The sequence below is a fragment of the Lytechinus pictus genome, chromosome 7 (genome assembly GCF_037042905.1).
Source record: "Lytechinus pictus isolate F3 Inbred chromosome 7, Lp3.0, whole genome shotgun sequence".
Lineage (NCBI taxonomy): Eukaryota > Metazoa > Echinodermata > Echinoidea > Temnopleuroida > Toxopneustidae > Lytechinus > Lytechinus pictus.
The window spans coordinates 46,373,989-46,386,258 of record NC_087251.1 but is presented as its reverse complement, the minus strand read 5'-3'; the positions used below and the strand labels follow the sequence as shown (position 1 = coordinate 46,386,258).

At 36.0% G+C, this 12,270-nt stretch overlaps 1 protein-coding gene across 1 annotated transcript in view; it reads right to left on the bottom strand.

Annotated features, from left to right (window-relative positions):
• LOC129264136 (N-acetylated-alpha-linked acidic dipeptidase 2-like) overlaps window positions 1-11,827 on the bottom strand; it is a 42,447-nt gene extending 30,620 nt beyond the window's left edge. Inside the window, exon 1 of the mRNA XM_064102913.1 lies at window positions 11,380-11,827. The gene's annotated coding sequence lies outside the window, so the exon portion shown is untranslated. The remainder of the gene's footprint in view (window positions 1-11,379) is intronic.
• Window positions 11,828-12,270: the final 443 nt, after the last annotated feature.

Sequence of the window (12,270 nt, the reverse complement as noted above, 5' to 3'; positions counted from 1 at the left end):
AGAATCATACACACCAAATTATACGAGCCTAGGTTAATTCAAACTAAAGCTATCGTGTTTACAAGGACTGCAGAAGGGCAAGATGAAAACATGTCACTGTGACCTTGACCATTGACCTTTTGACCTCAAAATCAATAGGCTTCCTGGGATCCATGCTAGTATCATACACACCAAATTATATGAGCCTAGGTTAAGTCAAACTGAAGTTATCGTGTTTACAAGAAAAAGTTAACGGACGGACAGACAGACACCGAGCGTGATACCATAATACGACCCGTCTAGGACGGGGGTATAAAAAGAAATAAAAAGAAAGGGAAAGGGTAAGGTATATATTTTCTGACATATTTGTCAAAATCTATCACAAAAGCAGACTTTAATTTTTAAAAGTCAAAGTTTTTGCTTGCCCGCTTTGCTCGCTCGCAGTATTGTACTCTCTCAAATTTGGGGGCTCATATCATACCACTGATTCATAACCTAGTTTACACTAATTTTGATTATCTAAAACAAAACCAAATCGAAGTTAACATCCATTTAATTTCAAATCATCCAGTTTGCTTCCAAACATTTTCCTTCGTAATGGAATAGCATGAAGAAATACAATTTTAACCGAGACATAAGGATTTTTGTTTCATACCTCTAGTGTATGAATATTATAACTTCTTTGAGAATCAATATAGTACAAGACAAAAACAATCAGCTCTACTCTTGCCAAGGGTGAGGAAAGAACATGGCAAAACTTCAATCTGATTTATGGGTTCACAAATCTGGAATAGCCTTCCTGATGAAGTAAAACGTCTTAAATCTGTAAATTACTTCCGCAGAGCACTTAAAAACATTTTCATACAAGAATATTCATGAGTTCGTCAATCATATTATAAAAATGTTTTAATTCATTTGTATGCAATCCTTGCTTTTACCCTATTGTGCTAGACCTATTCATTTATGTTATTTGCCGAAGAGCATAATTTGTGAACTTACTATTCAAATGTTATTTCATGCTATTAATTATGATCATGTATATTGTAGGATAGGGGCTCCATGTCTCACTAGCAGTACTTGCTATTTCTGTGGAGTCCTTTTACCAATGAAGTATATATGACAATTTACCCTGTATCATTGTATTTTGACATTATTTGGTAATAAATTCAGTTCAGTTCAGTTCAGTTCAGGTCTAGGGTTTCTTTTTTCACACAGCGAGTACACATTAACTTGACATAGATTCCGATGAGCCTGAGCGAAGGCAACGATGAGAGCAGAGCGTGCAGACCATTATATGGGTGATTAGGCCCCGTTATGCTTACTTGGCTGGTTGACACCAAACCATCAGCATTCATCAAAATCATGCCGACGATTCAATCGGCTCATTTTCCAGGTATGAACACGAACCTATGATGACTCTGGAAGCATTATGTAGTGTGTTTGTGTGTAGATTTGTGTCACGACATCCCCATGAAAATAACTATTGCCATATTTTTGGACGGTTGCAAATATGAAGGCAAATCGCCAAACTGATGACTTTGTTTTCTTGGCTCTTTAAAAACAACTTGTTAATATTGCCAGCAAATTACTAAACAGATCCATCGATCACCCCCGATAAAAAAAATGGAATATCCCTTGATGCCGCCTCTTGTGTGATCCATTTCTGCAGGGCCATGCATGAGCTGAGCTTCTCTTGAACTCTTGGCTCTACATCTGCCAATCACCAAACAGCTGGTGCAAATGGTCTTAAAGGGGTATTCCAGGCTTAAAATAATATGATGTGAACAAATAATGAAAAATCAGAAAAAAACACTGACAAATTTATCCAAATCGATCATGAAATAACAAAGTTGTGAGAGTTCAAATATTTGCATTATTCTGGTAAAACAGTTCTATATCTTCATGAATATTCAATGAGCAATCTGATGATGACATATAATTCCCACTTGTCCTTTTGTATTTTATTACATGAAATGATGTTTATTCAAATTTTGTCCTCCAAGAACTAACAAACTTTGATTGACAACTAATTTAATGCATTAGATATTCATTGCTGCAACTTATATATTAAACACACATGTATGGGAATATGAAAATATGGATACATGTAATTATGATTTTACTAGTTTAGTGGTTGTGGCTGCAGAATTAATATTTTAAAAGTTTTATTCATGTTTAAATGTTTTTCTTTATATTTTTGGGGCCACCAAACTTTTATATCGGGCCACCAAAACATATTATATGAAAGAACAAGAGTGTCGCTAAGGCGAGCACATAATACGCCCGCCTGTAACGCGGAAAATGGAGCTATTGGTCAAGCAAGAAAAGTGGAAGATGGCGACTTCACCTTTGACCTTCTGACCTCAAAATCAATAGATTTGCTAGGATCTATGCTAGTATCATAAACACCACACTATATGAGCCTAGGTTAAGTTCAACTAAAGTTATCGCGTTAACAAGGACTTCAGAAGGGTAAGATGAAAACATGTCACTGTGACCTTGACCTTTTGACCTCAAAATCGATAGGCTTCCTGGGATCTATGCTAGTATCATACACACCAAATTATATGAGCCTAGGTTAAGTTCAACTGAAGTTATCACGTTTACAAGGACTTCAAAAGGGTAAGATGTAAACATGTCACTGTGATCTTGACCTTTGACCTTTTGACCTCAAAATCAATAGGCTTGCTGGGATCCTTGCTAGTATCATACACACCAAATTATATGAGCCTAGGTTAAGTTAAACTGAAGTTATCACGTTTACAAGGACTGCAGAAGGGTAAAATGAAAACATGTCACTGTGACCTTGACCTTTAACCTTTTGACCTCAAAATCGACAGGCTTCCTGGGATCTATGCTAATATCATACACACTAAATTATATGAGCCTAGGTTAAGTTAAACTGAAGTTATCATGTTTACAAGGACTGCAGAAGGGTAAGATGAAAACATGTCACTGTGACCTTGACCTTTGACCTTTTGACCTCAAAATCGATAGGCTTCCTGGGATCTATGCTAGTATCATACACACCAAATTATATCAGTCTAGGTTAAGTTCAACTGAAGTTATCACGTTTACAAGGACTGCAGAAGGGTAAGATGAAAACATGTCACTGTGACCTTGACCTTTTGACCTCAAAATCGATAGGCTTCCTGGGATCTATGCTAGTATCATACACACCAAATTATATGAGCCTAGGTTAAGTTCAACTGAAGTTATCACGTTTACAAGGACTTCAGAAGGGTAAGATGAAAACATGTCACTGTGACCTTGACCTTTGACCTTTTGACCTCAAAATCGATAGGCTTCCTGGGATCTATGCTAGTATCATACACACCAAATTATATCAGCCTAGGTTAAGTTCAACTGAAGTTATTACGTTTACAAGGACTTCAGAAGGGTAAGATGAAAACATGTCACTGTGATCTTGACCTTTGACCTTTTGACCTCAAAATCAATAGGCTTGCTGGGACTTATGCTAGTATCATACACACCAAATTATACGAGCCTAGGTTAAGTTCAACTGAAGTTATCACGTTTACAAGGACTACAGAAGGGTACGATGAAAATATGTCACTGTGACCTTTACCTTTGACCTTTTGACGTCAAAATCAATAGGCTTCCTGGGATCCATGCTAGTATCATACACACCAAATCATACGAGCCTAGGTTAAGTTCAACTGAAGTTATCAAGTTTACAAGGACTGCAGAAGGGTACGAAGAAAATACGTGACTGTGACCTTGACCTTTTGACCTCAAAATCAATAGGCTTCCTGGGATCCACGCTAATATCATACACAGCAAATAATATAAGCCTATGTTAAGTTCAACTGAAGTTATCACGTTTACAAGGACTGCAGAAGGGTAAGATGAAAACATGTCACTGTGACCTTGACCTTTTGACCTCAAAATCGATAGGCTTCCTGGGATCTATGCTAGTATCATACACACCAAATTATATGAGCCTAGGTTAAGTTCAACTGAAGTTATCACGTTTACAAGGACTTCAGAAGGGTAAGATGAAAACATGTCACTGTGACCTTGATCTTTTGACCTCAAAATCGATAGGCTTCCTGGGATCTATGCTAGTATCATACACACCAAATTATATGAGCCTAGGTTAAGTTCAACTGAAGTTATCACGTTTACAAGGACTTCAGAAGGGTAAGATGAAAACATGTCACTGTGACCTTGACCTTTGACCTTTTGACCTCAAAATCGATAGGCTTCCTGGGATCTATGCTAGTATCATACACACCAAATCATATCAGTCTAGGTTAAGTTCAACTGAAGTTATCACATTTACAAGGACTGCAGAAGGGTAAGATGAAAACATGTCACTGTGACCTTGATCTTTTGACCTCAAAATCGATAGGCTTCCTGGGATCTATGCTAGTATCATACACACCAAATTATATCAGCCTAGGTTAAGTTCAACTGAAGTTATCACGTTTACAAGGACTTCAGAAGGGTAAGATGAAAACATGTCACTGTGATCTTGACCTTTGACCTTTTGACCTCAAAATCGAGAGGCTTGCTGGGACTTATGCTAGTATCATACACACCAAATTATACGAGCCTAGGTTAAGTTCAACTGAAGTTATCACGTTTACAAGGACTGCAGAAGGGTACGATGAAAATATGTCACTGTGACCTTGACCTTTGACCTTTTGACGTCAAAATCAATAGGCTTCCTGGGATCCATGCTAGTATCATACACACCAAATCATACGAGCCTAGGTTAAGTTCAACTGAAGTTATCAAGTTTACAAGGACTGCAGAAGGGTACGAAGAAAATACGTGACTGTGACCTTGACCTTTTGACCTCAAAATCAATAGGCTTCCTGGGATCCACGCTAATATCATACACAGCAAATAATATAAGCCTATGTTAAGTTAATAAACTGAAGTTATCGCGTTTACAAGGAAAAGTTAACAGACGGACGGACAGATGGAAGGACGGACACCGAGCGTGATACCATAATACGTCCCGTCGAGACGGGCGTATAAAAAGTAAATGTGGAGCATTGTAGTATGAAATAACATTTAACAAAAAGAAAAGTGGGGATGTGAAATCATCAGCCCATCTAATGAATATTCATGACCACGTGCACAAAAAATTATGGTACTTAACTTTATAATTAAAAACCCTCATTATTTGTTATCAGATTTTGATGAAAATTTCAGCATTTTACTCTATTAATTTGGATAAAATTATTTTCAGCACAGAGTACCCCTTTAAATGAAATAATTTTGCAGGTTACCAAGCCCTTGTCAGTCATTGCACAAAAGGAACTTTTGCAGCCTGAACATTAGGGAGCTAACTACCACCGAGCTGAACTCATTTTGTTTGAACTTGATGTATTATGCACAAATGAACAAAGCCAACATTAACAGCTTGTTATGCTGAAGGTTTGAATTTATAACCCAATAGCCCAATATGTTGTAGGTTCACAAGTCCAAACTCCAAAAGTTCCTTATTATAATTATCCAAATGCATGATGCTTGCCTTGATTGATTTTTTACATTCATTTTCTGATGAAAATATTTTGTTGAATTTTTGAACAATGAAATTGGACCCTTTGGACCCTACAGACATTTTTTAAAATTTGTGCCTACTCTCCATTTAGAAATTTGAAATAACATCACCAATGCTTAAATTAATCACAGGTAATAAATTGTACAAATCATTACAACCAATAACTTCAAACAATTATACGTATATTATTCAACAATATTGAAACAAACCATGTCATACAGAATTAGATATTATAAAGAACTTACAAAATAAGAGAGAAAACCAATGAATAATTAAATTAGTTCATTATCACAATACTCCATAAAGTAATAGATTTTAACATTCAAAGTTTAAAACACAGATTTTATTCCTTTAAAGGTCAAGTCCACCCCAGAAAAATTTTGATTTGAACATATAGAGAAAAATCAAACTAGAATAACCCTGAAAATTTCATCAAAATCAGATGTAAAATAAGAAAGTTATGACATTTTAAAGTTTCGCTTATTTTTCATAAAACAGTAATATGCACAACTGAGTGACATGCAAATGAGATGGTTGATGATATCCCTCACTCACTATTTCTTTTATTTTCTATTGTTTGAATTATGAAATATTTCATTTTTTACAGATTTGACAATAAGGACCAACTTGACTGAACCATATGATATTAAACAATGCTAAGTCCACATGTTCATGGAGGAATTAATCGTTGTTTTACTGGACAATGAGGAGAAAATTATAATATTTTATATTTCATATAATGAAATACAAAAGAAATAGTGAGTGGATGATGTCATTAGTCCCCTCATTCGCATAATAACCAGGATGTGCATATAACTGTTTTGTGAAATTAAGCGAAACTTAAAAATGTCATAGCTTTCTTATTTTACATCTGATTTTCAGTGTTATGCTTGTTGGATTTTTCTCTTTTTATTCAAATAAAGTTTTTGTTGGGGTGGACTTGTCCTTTAATATTAGAACTCAATTTACATAATTGCTCTTGCATTTAGAGTAATCTTTCTGAAGAAAGATTTAAACGACAACAATATCATAAATAGAAATGAGAATGAATTATTATTATTTTCACTTGGGTCATTTGGCAAGGCATTTACATGTATCTACATTTGCCACTCTCCACCCAAGTGCAGGAACTACGTACTTCTCACAAGTTTTAGTTTTCACTTGGGTCATTTGGCAAGGCATTTATCTACATTTGCCACTCTCCACCCAAGTGTAGGAACTACGTACTTCTCACAATTTTTAGTTTTCACTTGGGTCATTTGGCAAGGCATTTATCTACATTTGCCACTCTCCACCCAAGTGTAGGAACTACGTACTTCTCACAATTTTATCAACAAATTTCATGATTGAACCAAACTCTCTGTCTCTGCAGAATATGCAAAATGTATAGTCGAGATGAATTTCTGAGAGTGAAAATCATTCATACTGCAAACTGCAATTGGGAGATGGATCCCTTTAAAATATGGGAAGAACATTTTGGAAACTAGCAAAATGTAAAAAGCAAAATTTAATGAGGTCTAGTACATGTATTGCTTAAAGAGAAATGCCAGTATAGTTGCAGTAAACACTGATTTCATGAGAAAGTCTGTAAACCAGGCTTAATTGTCAGTATATCATCGAGGATCTAGATCTGGTACAGTTACATAAACTGAACTTCGTGAAATCTACGCTGAAAAATGTTTACACTGAAGATCACCAACACAGATAAGCGCAAGTGGGACAGTGTATTATTATTGCCTTGAATGTCGGCCCGACGCTTGACCCAAATCCTGTGCTTATTTGCTGATTTCTCAGCAATTACAAAATTTCTTCCAGAATTCTTTGGCACATATGTTTTATTTATACAAACAGACACTTTGGTGGTCATTTCACTGGATTCTGTACGAACTCATTTTGATATCGTTACCACAACTGGCATTTACCTTTAAGGTAAGAAAATTGAAGGACTATTCACCTATACTGAATCCAACTCATATTCAAACTTACTTGACAAGCAACTGAAGCAAGTTTTCTTAAAAATGCTCTTTTGGTTTAAACTCAATTATCACCATGTTTACACGTGATCGGCATTTGGTTCAGAACCAAACGGCTTTTGGTTTATCTTGCACTGCGTTTACACGCTGTTCCAGCTCGCAGTGCAAAATCGGCTCGCGTGGCAAAAACCTGAAAAGATCGGCCAACAACAATACACGTCATAATAAAGACAACGCTGGATCCTTGTACGTCATAATGGTAAAGTGAATGAAATACGCGCCAATTGCCGATGCAGAATCGGCTTTCTGTTTACACGTAGAAAAAAAGCCGATCCTGCATCGGCTCGCAGTTCTGAACCTTCTACTTTGGTGGTGCAAAATTGCCGATTCTGAACCGAGAGCCGATGCAAGTTAATCGCGTTTACATGTAACAAAAAAGCCGATTCTGCATCGGCTTTTTTTATGCAGCGTGTAAACACGGTAAATATAACTCATTTAGAGGGAAAGTACTTAAAGGGAAATTCACATTGACAAAAAGTTTATTGTACAAAAAATATTTAAAATATTTCTGAAGCCAAGATTTGAGAAAATCCATCAAAAAATAAAAAAGTTATTAAAAGTTTAATTTGTGACGTCAAATGTAAGCAGCTTTCCTACATATCGTTTGGTAAAAAATCAATGAAATGTAATTTTCTAAGAAAATTGAATATATGGTCTTCACTGTACCTTCAGTATATCAATGGACAAATCATTTCACACATGTTCCTACAAAGAAAACAAAAATAAGTCATCACGAACCATTAAAAAAATGAAATTGATGCATTTTACATATAACATATGGGGCAGAGCTCTGCTCGTTTATGATGTCACAAATCCAAAACTTAAGATTCTAATAACTTCCTTAATCTATCCTTATGTTCCTCAAAACCTTCACCAATACTTTTTATTATTTTTTCTGCTATTTTCACAACAAACTTTTCTTCAGGGTAAACTTCCCCTTTAACATTTCTTTTATTCAGAAAGCTAATTGACCACTGAAGAGAGGGGTGTGGATCTAGCATTCTTTTAATGGCATTTTGAGGCACAAAACTTGTCTCTCACTCCCCAAAACAAAAAAAGTAAAAACACACACACACGTAAGACTGTCCCGAGTTTTCCCAGGGGGCACTTTTCCGCCTGGAAAACAGTGGCCATGTTTGATCTCAATGTCCATAAAAAGAAAATTAGTAAATACATCAGAACAAAGAAAAAGGAAATACCCTACAATCAGACCTACACAAATCATTCTTTATCATCATCAATATTATTATTATTATTATCATTATTATTATTACTTTATTATACTTAAGTATATACTGTGCATTTTTATGCAAATAAAGACTTTGAATTGAATTGATTATTATATAATTAATTACTATTATCATTATTATATTATCATTATTATTACCGGTATTATTAAATATTATTTGGAAAATATAAATCACAATAGAAATACAATATAACAAACATGAATTTACTCAAATGAAATCAACATAGTGATTAGCAGAACAATCAAAATGCAACATAGCTTTAAAGGAATAGGTAATTATGAGGTTTGTATGGGATACATTTTATGAATACCAAAGAAAATTTGAACTTTTTTAATCTTATCAATATTGGCTGCATGTTTACAATTTTCAAATAAAATATCAGCTCATTTGCTAAAAAAAAAACAGGACCATCAAAACCAGATTTTACAACCATTGTTTAACTGCATCAATCTTTGTAATCCGTAATTATTAATTTCTTAAACATTTCATTCAATTCAAACTCACATAACTACACAGTTGTGAGTTATTTGTTAAAATAACTGCATGCAATGGTGATGTTCTTTGGATGATCAAGTAAAATAATCAAAGGGATTATCATTTTCAATAATATAAAAAAATTATGAAAAATAAATATAATGCAGACCCTGTTTTTACATTAGGAAATGAGCAAAGCACAAGAAAGTTGAACAGAAAAAGGCTTTTGCATTTACTCATTCACTATAATCACTGTACTTTAGCTTTCATTAATTGTCACAAATTACAAATTAGAGGACCTTTTCTTTTGTCATAATATTGATGTATGTATTGATTGATTTGATCATTATTATATGTATTATTGTACCTTTTTAATGGATGTGAATAAATTGAATTTGAAATGAAAATTAGAGAAGTGAATGCAGGTCATTAGCATTTTCTGTACAGTAGACCTATTTCTAAAATTCTCGGAACAGATCAATGAAGGAATATATGGTTAGGGGGATATACTTTGTCAATGAACCATTACACAAAGTCATAAAGGGTGGATCCGGTAAGGGGGGGGGGGGGGGCACACATCACATCGGCCCATGCCCCCCCCCTTTGAGAGCCATAATCGAAATTGTTAATGTATATATGCCGTTCTTACACAAGTGAGCCCGCCCTCCTTTTAAAAGTCACAGCATGTATTTCTATTATGGGAATGTGTCATTGCATACTCAAGACACAAGTGAGGACCTTTTATTTTTTTGGCTTGCCAAATAGACAAAATGACCTTCAATTTTGGGTGAAAACCCTTGTTTTTTTTTTGCTTGTCAAATTTTTTCTCTGGGAAAATGTGCCCCCCCCCTTAGAATCCTGGATCCGCCCCTGAAAGCCATAATATGTCCAATATAAATTCTTACTTTTACTTAACTTGTCCAAGATTGCTTGTAGCTATAGCTATACTAATTACTATGCCTGTTCATCGATTAATGGAAATACACTGTATGTTCCAGACTGATCAGTTGCAATACTCAATTTGAAAGAATTTTCTTAAAAATCAAGCCTTGCAATGTTGCATGATATGTCCTGACTCACTGCCCCGGGGGGGCCACTTACATTGACGAGTGGATACCATGCGCGACCAAAAAACACGTAAAAAGGATGTCCTTTTCAAGATAGGGCACGTTACGTACGTAACGTGATAAGGGTGTCAAAAACACAAAAATATTTAAAAAAGGGTATCTATTTCGCTCGGAAAAATATACGTGTTTAGGGTCAAATATGCGGGGATGATAAAACAAAATCAAAATGTTTTATAAAGGATGTCCTTTTTGCCCCAACACTCCGTGTTTAGAGTCCGATTTGCGCGAGGTGTGAAAGGTGGGGCCGTACTAAACCAAAATAATGGTGTGTAAAGGTAAAACCGACGACCTACGGACCCGTGACATAACAATAAAATATCGCTGTACTTGTTTAGGGGTTCATTTCAGGAAATACTTGCCAAGAGTATCGTTTTGTTTCTAATACTTGTTAGGTGCATTTTCAGAATATGGAAAATACATCGCTCAATTCTGGGAATACTTGCCAATAGTATTTGTTTCCAATACGTGTTAAGGGTAGGGTTACACACGCCAATACTTGTTAAGGGGTGCATTTTCAGAATATGGAAAATACGTGTTTAGGGCGCTTTTCAAGACCCCGTGGTCGCGCATGGTATCCACTCGTCAATGGAAGTAGCCCCCCCGGGCTCACTGCCAAATACCAAATAATCAACAGGCAGATTAATGCTGGAGTCAAAGATTTAATACATATGTAGATTACCTTTGAATTATTACATTCTTGATTTTGCCACCTAATTGCAACAAAAGCATCATCTCGCTTCTTGATACCAACAGATAACTTGTGCCTGCATGCATTATATGAACACCTGCAATGCAAGGTCGCACACACACACACCTGAACCAATAGTACTACCACTACCATCACTACTCACACTATATTGCGTTGGCACACATGCACCGGCAGGCATCGACGCCGCTTTTTTTTTTTTTTTGTGTGTTCATCGAAATTGAAAACAAAACAACATGCAACACAATGAAAATCCCATAATTTTACTTACATCAATTAGACGATAGGAAACAGTGTTTACGATCCTAAAACAGATGCAGCATCCTTCCAAAAATCTCCCACGATATATCCGCTCCAATCTTACCAGTTCACAATTGCGGAGGAGCGGTCGGGATGCACTCACTCCACGATCATTGGAGGCCGACCATGCAGGAAATCGATGGAATCTTGGCCTTGGGTTTCGCTCATGATATGACTGAGACACGACCCGCGCCATCGAAACGAAAATTGCTAAAGATGTACGTACTATCTTCCGTGTTCCAAAAGATCGACGACCGTATTAACACGTGTACTGGTATCTTGTCTTGTCTTTCCGTTAATGCCCACAATCATTATAAAAATATAATTTATATTGATTATTATGGCATATGAACGTCAAGATTGACTATCCCGACTGGTATACCATTCACTTTGTCTTTACACCGATACCGGTGTCCACCACTAGTATGAGGGGAGGGGCCGGAAGGGGGGGGGGGGGAGGGGCTGATCGATAAGATCCACACCCAAGGAAAAGGAGAACCGGAGATAAAAAAGGGGTGGGATATAGACAGGCACGGATCCGGGGGGGGGGGGGGGGCACGTGCCCCCCTTCTTTTGAGAAGCAAAATTAAAATTTGTAATGTAAAATGCCATTAAAGCAGAGGTGTGCCCCCTGTTTTGAAATTGAAGACTTTTTTGCTTGTCAATTTTTTTTCCTGCGTCCTCCCTAAAATTGTTGTGGTCCTCCCTAAAATTTGTAATTACATTGTAAATACTTATTTTCAATACCGGTAAATACATATATAAAAAAAATGTATCTGCCTTCAGTATTTCCTTTCATTTGTCATTCAAATTCACACCCATTAAATGTTTTCTTTCATTTGCCCTTCAAGTTCACACCAAT